The sequence below is a fragment of the Panicum virgatum genome, chromosome 6K, assembly GCF_016808335.1.
Source record: "Panicum virgatum strain AP13 chromosome 6K, P.virgatum_v5, whole genome shotgun sequence".
NCBI classification, from domain to species: Eukaryota; Viridiplantae; Streptophyta; class Magnoliopsida; order Poales; family Poaceae; genus Panicum; species Panicum virgatum.
The window spans coordinates 28481672-28495547 of NC_053141.1; positions in this window are offsets into that span (position 1 = coordinate 28481672).

Below are 13876 nucleotides of genomic sequence, written 5' to 3' on the forward strand. Positions count from 1 at the left end.
AATGGAGCTCAAATCCTTGCAGCAACAGGAAGGTATGCCAATAACATGTATCCAATTGCATTTGCACTAGTCGAATCTGAAAACACACTAGTAGAAATAGTAGCATCCATGATGTTATTCCGCTTGATGTTTTTAACTTCGTCATTGAACAGACAACATCTATGACAAAAAGAGACAGGTTTGTCATAGGTCTTCATCGTCAGCCCTCGGACACTACGCAACCGTGACAAAAGCAAAACACGCGTCACAGAACACATTTGGTTCCGTCATAGTTCATCGGCACAGCCCTCAGCACATGCGGAACTATGACAAAAGTAAAACGCGCATCACAAAAAAATATTTCATATCGTCACAAAAGAAGTTAGCCATCTAGTCCTCTTACCTGCGATCGATGTGATTCGTCATTGAACCAGACCGGCTGCCACGTGTGACGATTCATCATAGAACCAGACTGGGGCGATTCGTCATGGAACGGTAGCTGGTCAACTATATCAACGTGAGTCTGTTGCAAGAGGTTTGACCGGTGTGGGCAGAGCAGGCTGACGTGGGGTAACATGTGCAACTGTAGGCCCTAGTTAACTGGTCCAGTATGTCTAGCTGGCAGCCACGTGTGTTGACTGAAACCATAAGGTCCACGTGTTAGGGTTATGGATCACATATGTCAACGCGGGCTCCACTGGATAGCAGTGAGCCGACGTCCACGTTTACAAGTGCAGGCCAGCAGGCCATCGCCCGTCACCCATGGGCCATGGCTATCATGTTTGGCCTGTCTAGCGTTCATCGTGGCCAGGTGGTGCCCGCAGATATAAGGCCTGGGCCCGTTTCAAAGTTAGGCCCGATATGAAATTGTTGTGGTGCTGGCAGAGAGGTTTGAGTGAGCCACCAAGATCCACTCCATCAGGCCCATGAAAAAGAAAGGCCCAATGTGAAGACCAAACTCGCATTCTATTTGGAATGGCCCCCGACTACTTAAGCATAGGGGACCATCCATTTTCTTTTGTGAGATTGACATGCGCGTCCCATCTGTCAGCGACCGGAAAAGAGGGGTTGGGTCCTTTTCCCGTGCATCTTCCCGCGAAAGCTGTCAGCGGCGCCAGCTAAACTTTGTCTCCCCTGTCTAAAATTGGTGGTCTTTTTTCAAGAAATCCACAACTCTCCCCTCTGCCTGGCCCCTCTCGAGCTAAAGTAATCTGAACGCCTCAACTCCGGCTCGCCTACGTGCACACGGCAAAGCTCCATCCTCGCTGGCCGGCTCTCATGGCGGCGAGGCGATGTCGCCCATCGTCACTGGCGGATCTCCCTACTGAGTTGGCCATTCGGATCGCAGGCCACATTACTGCAACCTCGGTGCGGGCAATGGAGGACCTCCGCTCACTTCGGGTGACCTGCCACTTCATGCACCACGTGTGCAGTGACCTCGAAGTCGGCTGGCTCATCTCCGTCGAAAGGTTTTACAAGCTGTATCGGTACGTCGTCCCCGATGGCTATCTGACCCTCCTTCCTCGCATGGCCCAAGTGGGAAAATTGGAGGCCTGCTTTGTCATTGGGATGATTATCGTCCTCCGTTATCCACTATACTCAAACCCCTGCCAGTCATCGACAAGAATATCGAGCGCGCCGCCTGCGGTGGACACAATGTGGCGGCCTATGTGGCTGCCATCCTCCTGTACATGGCCAATGGTGGCGCCGACGTTGACAATACTGCTAGGCAGTACATGAGACAGGCCGTCGGCGATGAACCGGTGAAGGTGTCGTGGGGTGGTGCCAAAAATGCTGAGCAACCAGGAGTATTACCAGATCCGCGAGACGGTCACTATGCTGAGATTCTGGCTCTGGATGAGGAGAAAGGCGGTGTTACCAATGCGTGCGGATCTAGATCCATGTAACCGCGGTAAGTGTGATTCCATTGTTGTTCTACCATGGCCGCAATTTGGATGCAAAGTGTTTTGCGGCGAGGACTGCTGGATTCGTTCCGAGCTCAAGCTGTTCTTGGACTGCATTTTGTAAATTTGGATTGGGTCGACGATCAATTTTCTTTTGCTTTCGTCTATCCACTGCGCTATAGTATTCCTGAGAACAGCTTAATTTAGACTAAATTAGTAGTAGTGTATCTTTTGCTTTTATGCTGCTTTTGCTTCATGAATTTTAGAGTGAAATAATTATTAGTAGTTAATTAAAGTAGTGTAGATATATATGTTGTACTATTGCTTCTGCTTCATGAATTTTGGGGACATGGCGTCAATGCTGTCGGTGTCCCGAGTTGTTTCCACCCAACAACCACTGAAATATGGGGTGCAGAAACCAGGGGCCACAAACAAAAGACGAGGATGCGACGCGCTGACTAGGCGCCTTCGTCGCGTCCGCTTAGTTCTGTGAAATTGACACGCGGATCCCACCTGTCGGCGACTTGCAAAGAGGGGCCGGTTACTGTATATTTCAATTTTTTGAACGATTATTCTACTCCAAAGGGTAGAACACAGTCGAGAAGAATTGCACTGTGTGACCTTTCCCATACCAACAGTTACTGTTGCTCATGCGGTTGCCATCCCATCGAGACATGGCGCCGCCTGAACCTCCTGGCGTGGCATTCAAGAGCTCCAAATGAGAGTTTCTTCCACGATCTTGATCTGAGAGACTGAGATAGGAGGTGCGGCTGGCCACACCTAAGATTGACATGTGGGTCCCACCTATCGGTGACCGGCGAAGAGGGGCCAGTTAATCCTCCCAACCACATTTGCCGAGACTGTTGGCATCCTCCGAGACGCGGCGCCTACTCGACTTCCCCTCCCCTCTCCTCCCAAAAAAAATCCCCAACTCTCCACCACGACAGGGTGTTAGTTGCAAGAGAGAGCAAGAGTAGTTCAGCCCCCACCAAAATCCACCGCGTCCTCTCCGATCACCGGCTCCGGCTCGCCGACGTCCACGTGGCTGCACACTGCAGCACTTCCTGGCGACACATTCAAGAGCTCCAAATGAGGGTTTTCTGCACTACTCTGGCTCCCCGCCATCCACTCTCCCACCGCAGCTCCATCCACAACTCGTCTCGCGCCGCTTCTGGTTCCGACTCGTCGTCGAGCCGGCAATCACATGGAGGCAAAGCGGTGCCGCCGGTCGTCGCTAGGGGATCTTCCTTTCGATGTGCTCGTTCATATCGCGGGCAACATCATTGCGACCTCATGGTTTCCAATGGAGGACCTCTGCGCACTTTGGGGGACATGCCTCTTCATGCGCCGCATGTGCAGAAACCCCGAAGTCGGCCGGCGCATCAACTTAGGGCGGGTGTCCAGCTCCAATAGGTGGCAGCACACTATTGCATTACAGGCCCTCCTTCATCGCCTGACCAACATTGGCAATCCGCAGGCATGCTTCGTCACTGGGATGCATGTCGTCTTCCCCATGGGAGTTGGTTATCTGTTGAAGTAGAATGTCACCATTAGGTGTTGGTTTCCACATTCCTAGCATCAGCTTTTGCTTGACTAGAAGAACAATGGCAATTTAAAAAAAATAAAGTGTGTTTCCATAGTAAAAGACATTGATTTTATATGCAATTTACAAAAAGAATCAAGTAATTTCGACATTTTACAAGGGAGAAAGGCTAATCCAAATTTCAAATCGGATATAATAAAGAGAAACAATCATGTTCCCAACAAATGGTCGCAGCATTCATAAAGGGATTCCACTAACACCAACGTGTGGGGTCCATTGGTCAGTGCGACACCCGCGCCGCGGTTTCGAATTTTACCGGGTGCCAATTCTGCCGTCGAAGCCGAAAGTAATTGTGCGAAATGTCCCTCCTACCCCTCGGGCAAAAGGCCCACCGGCACCCGCTACCCTATCTCTACACCCCAGCTCCCAATATCCATGGCCCCTTCTCTACCCTCCAGTCCACCTCTCGCCTTTCCTATCTGCCCCTCATCTCCACCAAAGGCCACCGACCCAAAGCTGGCACCTCGTCGACGACGCTGAGCGCATCAAAGGTGCTTCCCCTTCGACGACGATCGTCACACCGGATCTGCTACAACGTCGACGACAGGCGGCGCACCAGATCTGCTACCCCTTCAACAAATCCCATCCCACCGGATCTGCTACAATGTCGATGACAGCCCGCTCTCCGGATCTGTCACCCCTTCGACGAATCTTGTCGCACCGGCTCTGCTACAACATCGACGATGGCAGGCTCACTTGATCTGCTACCCCTTTGAAGAATCCCGTAGCACTAGATCTGCTACACTCTCGTCGGCCAGTATCTCCTCACCGGATCTGATACAAGTATGAATAATGAATGATATTGACATTAGTTGGTTCTTATCAGCTAATATGTTTGCAATGCTTATTAGAAGATGCACTATTTCTGTTTCGATTTTATTGAATGCTTGTGAATTCTCCATTTTTTAAGTGTATAGATTCATAGTAAGGTCCGTGGAAGGAGGACAAGAGGTGCTGCCATGGCGCCAGGAGTTAGGCAATCGAAGAGGATGAGGTCAATCATTCATGCAGCTTCAACATGGGTACTGCGGTCATCATCAGCACGTCAACACCCTTTGCCTGAACAGTTTTCACCCAGTGCAAAAAATAGTAGTGGAGGTGAAAATGTTGTGCAGGAAGAATTGGCAACAGTTGTGGACAACACCAGCTGTCATGAGAACTTGAACAATCCAGATGGTGCTAATGGCGTCAGCGAAACAGAGACCGGACGGAATACCGACTCTAGGCAGACTGGTTCCCGCTATAAAGGTTGGTTGTTGTGTTTAACTCAAGTGTTTTAGCTGTTGATTTTTAATTTGATGAATAATGGGAATTTGAATGAAATCACGGCAGTACCTCCGCAAAAAGGTGGCTGGAGGAAGGCAACTAGGAGAGTTTTGCTTGACAAGATGACCAAAGCTATGGGGAGAAGGATGCCCATCTCTATTGCTGAGGGGAACCTAAGGCCGCATGAACTGATGCAAGCTACCAAGTTTGCATCAGAGGCTGGTGTTATCGTTAGGTCTCAAGTTCCTACCTTGACCCATTGGAATCAATATATGGAATAGACTGAGCATTTTGATGGCTTCATGGGAAGGCTATCTGTGAGTGCCTACATACTACTTCTTTTACATTCAACTCTTTTTCCTATGGTAGTTGTGCAACTCGGATTTTATTTCTGGTCACCAGGGGAGGTTAGCAATGGACACAAATGACGAGGCAATGGCAGATGTTTGTGCTAGCGTATTCAAGTCAGCCATACGGCAAAACCGGTATAGGTTGAAGCAAGATTACTTTGTTGGCATCCCTGCTAATAAGATCCTTGCAACCTCTCCTCTCCCCACCATGAATGATAGACAGTGGTGTCAACTTGTTCACATGTGATCATCTCCAGAGAACAAGGTATTTTCTCTTAGTGTGCTTTCAAATATGTACTTATGATGTATACCAACACTTGCATCTCTTGCAGGGAGTTTCAGACCAGAACAAGCAAAACCGTGCTAGAGTCAAGTGGCTTGCAGCAACATGATCTTGCTGCTACGTTGCTCAGTTTCATTCATATGTAAGTGTCAACACTCTTGTGATGTAATCTCTCCACTCTTCTACTTCCTTAAATGAGTACACACATGCACCTCAGATGTCTCTTGAAACAAGTCTCATTATTAGCTATTCCTGGTTTTGCTGTTTGTCTGACCACCATTTTGGTGCATCCATCAGAACAAGAAAAAGGAGAACTCTATAAATGCCACTGAATTCAATGAGGAGGAACCCAGGAACAAGTTGGTGAAGCTGACGAAGAAATCAATGCCGTGGAAGCCTTCAAGGTCTGCTATACCAGCCACAAGAAGGGTATGAGCGACGCGGCTAGGGAAGCAGTTGTAAGTCCCAGCACATGCTTATTTTCTCTTCCAGGATTTATCTAACTTGATTGACGTTTGTACATGTAATTTCTGTTTGTTGCCATGCTCAACTAGTCAGTACGAGCAAGTCTTACATGATTCTTAAACTGTTCATCAATTCTTTTGTACTTTGTCCAACACTCTCTTTATATGCTGCATCGTAATCGTATATTTTACACTCTCTTTACATTACCACTATATACTAGTAGTTATCCAATATACTTTTCTTATGAGTCCCTTAAATAGTTCATTTTTTCATTTTGTAGTTGTCAATGGAAACTATGCGGGCACAAGTTGTTGCTGATAGGCAGGCACCATTGCCAAGTGCTGAGGTTGTTTCTAAGGTCTTGTCGCAGAACAGCTCCAACAACACATTCTTGAAAAATGTTGGTCTATCCACTCCTTCCTCGAAGTCTTCTCAAGCTCGTGAAGCGGCGCTACGTCGAGAACTTAATGCTCAAAAATAGAGTTCAGCTGTTCTCCATGATCACCTGGAAGAACTAAAGAAGAAGACAGCAGCAGCAGAGGAAGTGTTGGAAAGAACTGCGAGCCTATTTGATGAGCTCCAGAAGTAAGAACAGGAGAGCCATCTCATGCTTTAGAAATTCGAGCACGTCATCACCTCTGGTATAGCTTGTCAGCCCTGATTCTGTGTGTCTTGATTTGATGAGTTTATTTGGTTGTGTCAAGCTGATTTGGCTACCTCTAGCTCATTTGGTTGTGTCATGAACTTATTTGGTTGTAACTTTATTGATTGTGGTTTGCTTTCTCAGAATAATAATGCTAATTTCTTGGAATAATAATGCCAGTTCATTGGTTCTGTGATGAAATGGATCTGTATGAACGTCAACATGTAATGGTTTCGGACACGTGGCGGTCCGAAACGGGCATTCTTGAGAACGAGAAGCGGATGCGTGGTCCAATAAGAAACTGACACGTGGTCCAATAGGGAACGGACACGTATAAACCAGACACGACACGTAGAGAGGACACATGGTCCAATAGGAATATGGCTTCTGTTGGAACCTCGAGGTGACACGAGGCCGAACAGAAATTTGCCACGTCGACGCCACGTGTTCCTACCAGAAAGGCGCATGTGGCAGAATGAAAAAATGACACATTGACAAATAGGAAGACAACACGTGGCACAATAACAAAGCGGCACGTGGAAGCATACGAAGACACCGCGCGTCCAAACTCGGTGCCGACACGTGTCACAACTAGATGGCGACACGTGGAAAAGTACAGAAGCGGCACGTGTCACAGCCAGGCGGCGACACGTGGAGAAACTCAGTAGGGACACGTGGACATGTGTGATGATGCCACATGTCAGAACGGGGTGGCGACACGTGGTTGCACTGTTTAGTACCACGTGGGCAAATAACCAGAGGACACGTGTCACAAATCTAGAGGGGAAAGGTGGCCGAACCCTCAAGTGAAAAGTGGACAAACAGGAAAGCGACACGTGGCCGAATCAGGAGGCTCCTGACAGGTGGACACGTGTCGTTCTGCTAGCCCGCCTCGTGTCTATTCGTTGATGAAACTGGCTGCCGGCATGGCACCTAACGGCGCTGACGGCGTTGGCGGCGTTGACGGGGACACGTGGATCCGGACGTCCGTTGACGTTCTTGCGGTGCGTCGCCAAAGTAAAAATGGTACACCAAAAAAACCAGTTTCGTGACGTTTTTTGCATTCCGTCATTGTGGAACAAACTTGACGCGGCTTTTACGACGTACCAAATTTCGTGATTAATTCGTCACCAAACTTTCTTTATGACGGATTTTGGCCCTATAGTGACGAATATCGTTTGTCACCGATGCACCATTTTCCACTAGTGACAATAATTCCTGGGAATGGTTTCTTAACTGCTTGAGGGATTGCATTGGAGATGGTGATCAGCATGGAGGTTGGGTCTTCATGAGTGATAGGCAAAAGGTAGACATTGCCTTCTTTCATCTGGCATTTATATATAGTTCATGAATAATATGACCCTTTTTCCTTACAATGTTGTTCTATGATTAATGTAGGGAATCTTAAATGTTGTACCCAATGTATTTCTACTATGTAAAAAATGACCTATAGTGACATGCACAAAGGTGACATGTTATTGTTGTACGTCACCTTTGTTATCTGGGTGACGCGCAAAGATGATGCACGTCACTTTTTACCTCTTGGTGGCCTCTCTAAAATGTTGCCGGTCACCTTTTTTATGACATAGGTGACATGCAACATCAGAGCACGTCACATTTGTTATAGGTGACAGGCCACATCTATGGCTCGTCACCTATAAGTTTGATGTAGGTGACGGGCAACATTAAAGCACGTCACCTATAAGGTTAGTATAGGTGACGGACTTTGATAAGTAAAAGGTGACAGGCAACATCAAAGCACGTTGTGATCACATAGGAGACGTGCAACATCAAGGCGCGTCACCTCTGTGATTTTTATTAATATTTGAACATGCGATTTTTAAAAAATTCAAATTGTCTCAAATCAAAAATTGGTCTATACAAAAGTTGTAGGCCTCGACGAAATCTACAACTTTGTAGTTCAAAATTTTTTTCAATTGAGGTTGTTTTGGCACCCAAATATATGGTTTAAATTTTGAATTTCAAATTTTTAAATTTTTTAAATGACCTCAGATGTAAAAAAAAAGTATATATAAAAGTTGTAGCTCGCCACCAGATCTACAACTTTGTAGTTGAAAAGTTTTTTATTTGAGATCTTTACAGCTATGAAATAGGTTATATAAGACATTAGAAAGTGATGATAAAAGAAAAATATCTCATTATTAGTCACATGTGATGGTGTAGCCCAGTAGTAGGGGAGGGTATGCACGAGGCTGAGGTTGTGGGTTCGAATCCTAGTAACGCCGGAAAAAATCGCACGCGCGCATATTCGCGCAAAAAATCGCGCGAGCGCGGTGGGAAAAAGAAAATATTTTTTTTATTTTTATTCACGCTACAAATATTTATTTTAGCACACAAAAAAATGATGCCCGTCACCTATATGTGGACATAGGTGACGGACTAAGAATACCATAGGTGACGGCTCATACTGATGCCCGTCACCTTTTACATACATAGGAGGCCGTCACATTTTTGTTCTAATCAGTGACGATGTACAGGTGACGGGCGCGATGCCCGTCACCTTAGGGAGATGACGCCCGTCACTATAGGCCTCTTCTTACATAGTGTTCCTAGAGCTGAGCACAGGTTCTGTCTAAGACATTTGCATGCCAATTTTGTTTCTGCTGGGCATGGGGGGATGAGCTCAAAAGCTGATGGAGAAAGCATCTTACGCTTATAGACAATATGACTTTGATGTGGCTATGGAGAAAATCAAGACTAAGGATTTTGAGGCATGGACTTGGCTTAAGCAAATACCACCCGAACATTGGTGTAGGCACAAATTCAGTTCAAGAGCCAAAACTGATTTGGTAGTGAACAACATTAGTGAAACTTACAACACATCTATACTTGAAGCTAGAGATGAACCTGCCATTACAATGCTAGAACATATGAGATCTAAGATCATGGAGGGCTATGCAACTAAAGAGGAAGGTGCTCAGAGGGATAAATGGCAAATTGCTCCAAATTATCAAAAGAGGTTGGAGTTTGAGAAACACCTTGCAAGCTTTTGTAGACCAATTTGTGCTGGTAGAGGCATATGGCAGGTTTCAATGGCTGAATTCACCTTCATTGTCGATTTGAATAAGAGGACATGTGGCTGCAGGAAGTGGGATGTAACTGGTATACCTTGCTGTCATGCTGTGTCAGCCATACAAGCATTTAACCATAGGCCTGAAGAATATGTGGATCATCTATTCAAAAAAGAGGCATACTTGCTAGCATATGCATGACAAATCATGCCTGTCCCAGATAAGACACAGTGGCTGCGGACAACATTCCCAGATGTTGATCCATCTAGATTTACTGTACAGCCTGGGAGACCTAAGAAAAAGAGAAGAAAGGCTCCTGGTGAACGACATGTGCCATCAAGATCTTCAAAGAGAGTAGCAATTAGGTGCAGTCGTTGCAAAGGTTTCGGCCACAATGTTTCCAGGTGCAAAATGAGAAAGAGTGTAGAAAACAGGGTTAGTTCCTATACTAGTGTGTCTACTACAAATCTACAATGTTGTATGATTAAAGGTCACACTTGTACTTTTGCTGGGGGGGGACCAAGACAAAAGGTTCACAAGATGAGAGGGGAAGGAAGCCTAAGGATGATGCAACTTCTAGCTCACAGCAACAGTCTCAGCATAATACTCTGATCACTACACCAAAGAAGCAGAGAAGGAAGACAAGAAATGATGCTACCTCCACCTCACAGCAACAGCGACAAATGATGTCCAATTCTCAGCATGAGGTTCCATTCTGTACACAGCCACCCACTGATCCTATATCGATGAACAATTGGTATGGAATTGGTATGTTCCACCAAGTTGATGGAGGCCCAACAATTGACCGGATCACAGCTTCAAGGGAAAGATTGTTTAATAAGAAGAAAAAGTAGTCATGTGAACAAGTTAGGGCTCATTTCTTGTAATATATCATCAGTTGCAATACATCTCTAGAAAAAGCAAAGTTGTTGACAACATTAAATTTTGGCTGCAACAAGCAAGCTGTCATTAGTGGTATTTTTTTTATCATCTCACCATGAAAAATGCTCATTTCTGAACATGAATGAAATAACTACTGAACCACAATTTGGTGTTGAGCAAACTGTCATTAATTTGGAGTTGAGTACAGATCAAACATGCATAATAGATATCACATTGTTTATCGAATGCATTAAATCTCCGGAACCAAATAAACACCTACACCTACATAGCCTGCATGTCTGCAGTTGCGTAGTCTTGAGACTGGCCATTCCTCCTGCTAGGCTTTAGCTCTTCGGTTGCCTTCAGCAGCTACTCGTGAGGTTGGCTTGCTTTCAATCGACCGCTCAGACCTCTTCTACAGTTGTAACAATGTTGCTAAAAAAATGGACGCCTCAGGCCATGCCCGAAAATAAGCAGTAATCATTCTTTGTGACATATGTCTTCATTAAGCCTGCAGCAAAAAAAAAAGTAACGGTGTTAGACAGTTATGTACATTTAAATTTGATGCAGGTTACACTAGAGGGAACTTTTCACTACTAGTAATTACAGTTTAATATATATACTCCAATTATGTGAATATATGAGGGTATTCCACATAAGAGATTTATTGGTTATTGGTCATAGACTCATAGGACCAACAGGAGTCCAATTCGAAAATCAAATCCTTTGTCCTGTACGTAGGTATGTCACACATTCACAGATGCCACTATGCAAGAGTAATAATAGGCCTGACAATTCATGGCCGTAGGCACTAGTTCATCATGTTGGATATGTGCGAGAGCAGCATTGCATCAAAAATTGAGGCACCAAATCATTTGGCAACCCAGTAGCATTCATATTTCAATGGCATAAAAATCTAGCAAATTTCTGAACCCTAATCCCCAATTCTCAAAGGAAATCCCCAAGTCAAATATCTAAACACCAAGAGTCCAAGATTGAGGGCGCACCTGATTCGAGCAGAACTTTTTTGCCTGCGGGAGATGGTCTCGCATGGCCGTCTCGTCGCTGCTCACCGCCCGGCGGCCTCGCACCGTCGCGCAGTTCGCCGCCTCGCATCATCGTGCCTATTGCCGCCTAGCTTCTTCGTACTAATCGGCTGCCGGGTCGCGTCGCGTGTTTGACTTGGGCTCGAGCCGGGCTCAAGGAGCTGGCCCATTACTTTGCCACGCTGGCAGCCATGGGCTGGAGTGGCAAGGCCACGTGGGCTGCAGGGGGGATTTGCAACTAGGCCCGGTTGGGGGTGGGCTTATGAAAGAATGGGCTTAGCGGATGACCCTAGCAGACCTGTCACCCACTATAAATATTATGTTATTGGACCTAAACTGGTCCATAGTCAAATTTATTTTGTTTCGGAATAATTTTTTTATTATTTTAGCAATACAAAAAAATTGTTTGGGAATAAAAAAAAATTTGTTCCGGAACAAAGTAGTTATTGGGCCTTGTGATTTGATTGCCAATAGCCCGAGCCACTCCTAACATTTGTCGGGATTATCAACCAGGAGGTCGCGTATGTGGGGCTTATTTTTTCTCACTAACACCAATGTTTTTTCTAAAATGGGCAGGAGCACGTGTGCGCGACAAGGTCCAGCGGCTCGGCTCGGCCCAACATTCGGCGGGCACGGCGTGCAGCGCTGCGGAAGCAGCCCAGCTCCAGCAGCTGGTGGGCCCGTGCATGCACAGGCGCAGGTCCTACCGGCTATCAGGTCTGTAATCTATCACTTTTGTGCTACAGTTACGCTGTGTTTGGTTGCTCGTAAAAAAATTTGCGCAAAAACTTTTCGCCCTTTTTTACCACTAATTAGAGGTATTAAATAAAGGCTGTATTTAGTTCCCCCAACTCCCCCAAACTTTTCAAACTTTCCGTCACATCGAAATCAAATCACATCGAAACATTAAATATAGCAAATGACCCATGCATGAAGTACTAAATGTAGGTAAATAAAAAAATTAATTGCATAATTTTGATGTACGTTGCGAGACGAATCTTTTGAGTCTAGTTAGTCTATGGTACGACAATATTTATCACATACAAACGAAAAGTGTTACAGTGCTTTTCGCAAACACTTTTCGCATACTTTTTGCAACTAAACACAGCCAAAGTCTAATTACAAAACTACCTCCACAACTATGATACTATAGCAGTTGATGTAGCTAATGAAATCTTTGACTGTACGATTAGAGAATAATTAAAGTAAGGTTACTGTAGCTTTACTATTGCAAATTATGGATTAATTAGGCTCATTAGATTCAGCTTGCAAAGTTGCATCTATCTGTGAAAATGTTTCGCAAATAAATTTCGTTTAGTACTCCATGCATGCATTCGTTTTTTTTTTTTGAAAACTTTTTTAGAGGTGAAAACTATTGGATCAATTGTTTCAATCTTTGTTTCCATTTAGTTTTATAAATTGGGGGATTGCCTATTCGATCACCCTACTCTAGTGTGACATCAAGTCCCTCTACTTATTATTTATTAAGAATATGTGCAATTACACATTATATCTGGAAACCATATGAAAATATTCAAATGTTAACAGTAACATATTTTTCTTTATCACCATTGTGGTTTGAGCATGATATCAAATCCATGACGATATCTATTTTCATTCTCTGACGTTTTCAGCGCTTTCACTCTCTTAGCGCAGGTCGCGGGTTCGATTCTCAAGCGCGCAACCAAGTCGCAATTTTTTGATTAAAGAGTTCTTTTTGTGCAAGTGGGCCCTACTCGATAGTCCACGTGGTTCGCTGACTAGGCTGCCAGGTAAGAATCAAATAAGAGAAAAAAAATTTGAATAAAAATGATGAATGTCAAAACATATAGTTAAAATAACTACGACATGATGAAAATTTCTATGACATTAATGTTAAAATATTATATTTTGTGGGCTCAATTATGATGAATTCAATAAAATGTCACTAAGTTTTGGGCCTAGGGCCCATACCTTCAAATTTATGACAAAAATCTAAAAATTATCATGGATTATGTGCAATTGTGATGTTTTTTTTAAATATCATAAAATTTTCATCATAGATCACCATATTTCTTGTAGTGGTACGCCACCGGAGGGATTCGAACCCACAACATCTCCCGCATGTGTAACCTTCTCTACCACTGCACCACACACTCACTTGGGTTTATACTCCATTTTTTTCCACACGTTATACTAAACCGAGTGTAAACTGCTTGTTTGAGGCACTAAATGAATTTAAATTAAAAAGTTGTCAACTACAAAATTTCATAACTTTTCGAGATCCACAACTTTCATTTTGATAGTTTTTCCATCCAAGATCATTTACAAAATTTGATTTTCACTTAAGCTTGGCAATTTGCCATGTGCCTTGATTTGACACACGGCAAAGCTTTTTTTTATTTTTGTTGTTTCCTTCTTCTTTTTTGTTCTTCTAAATTGAT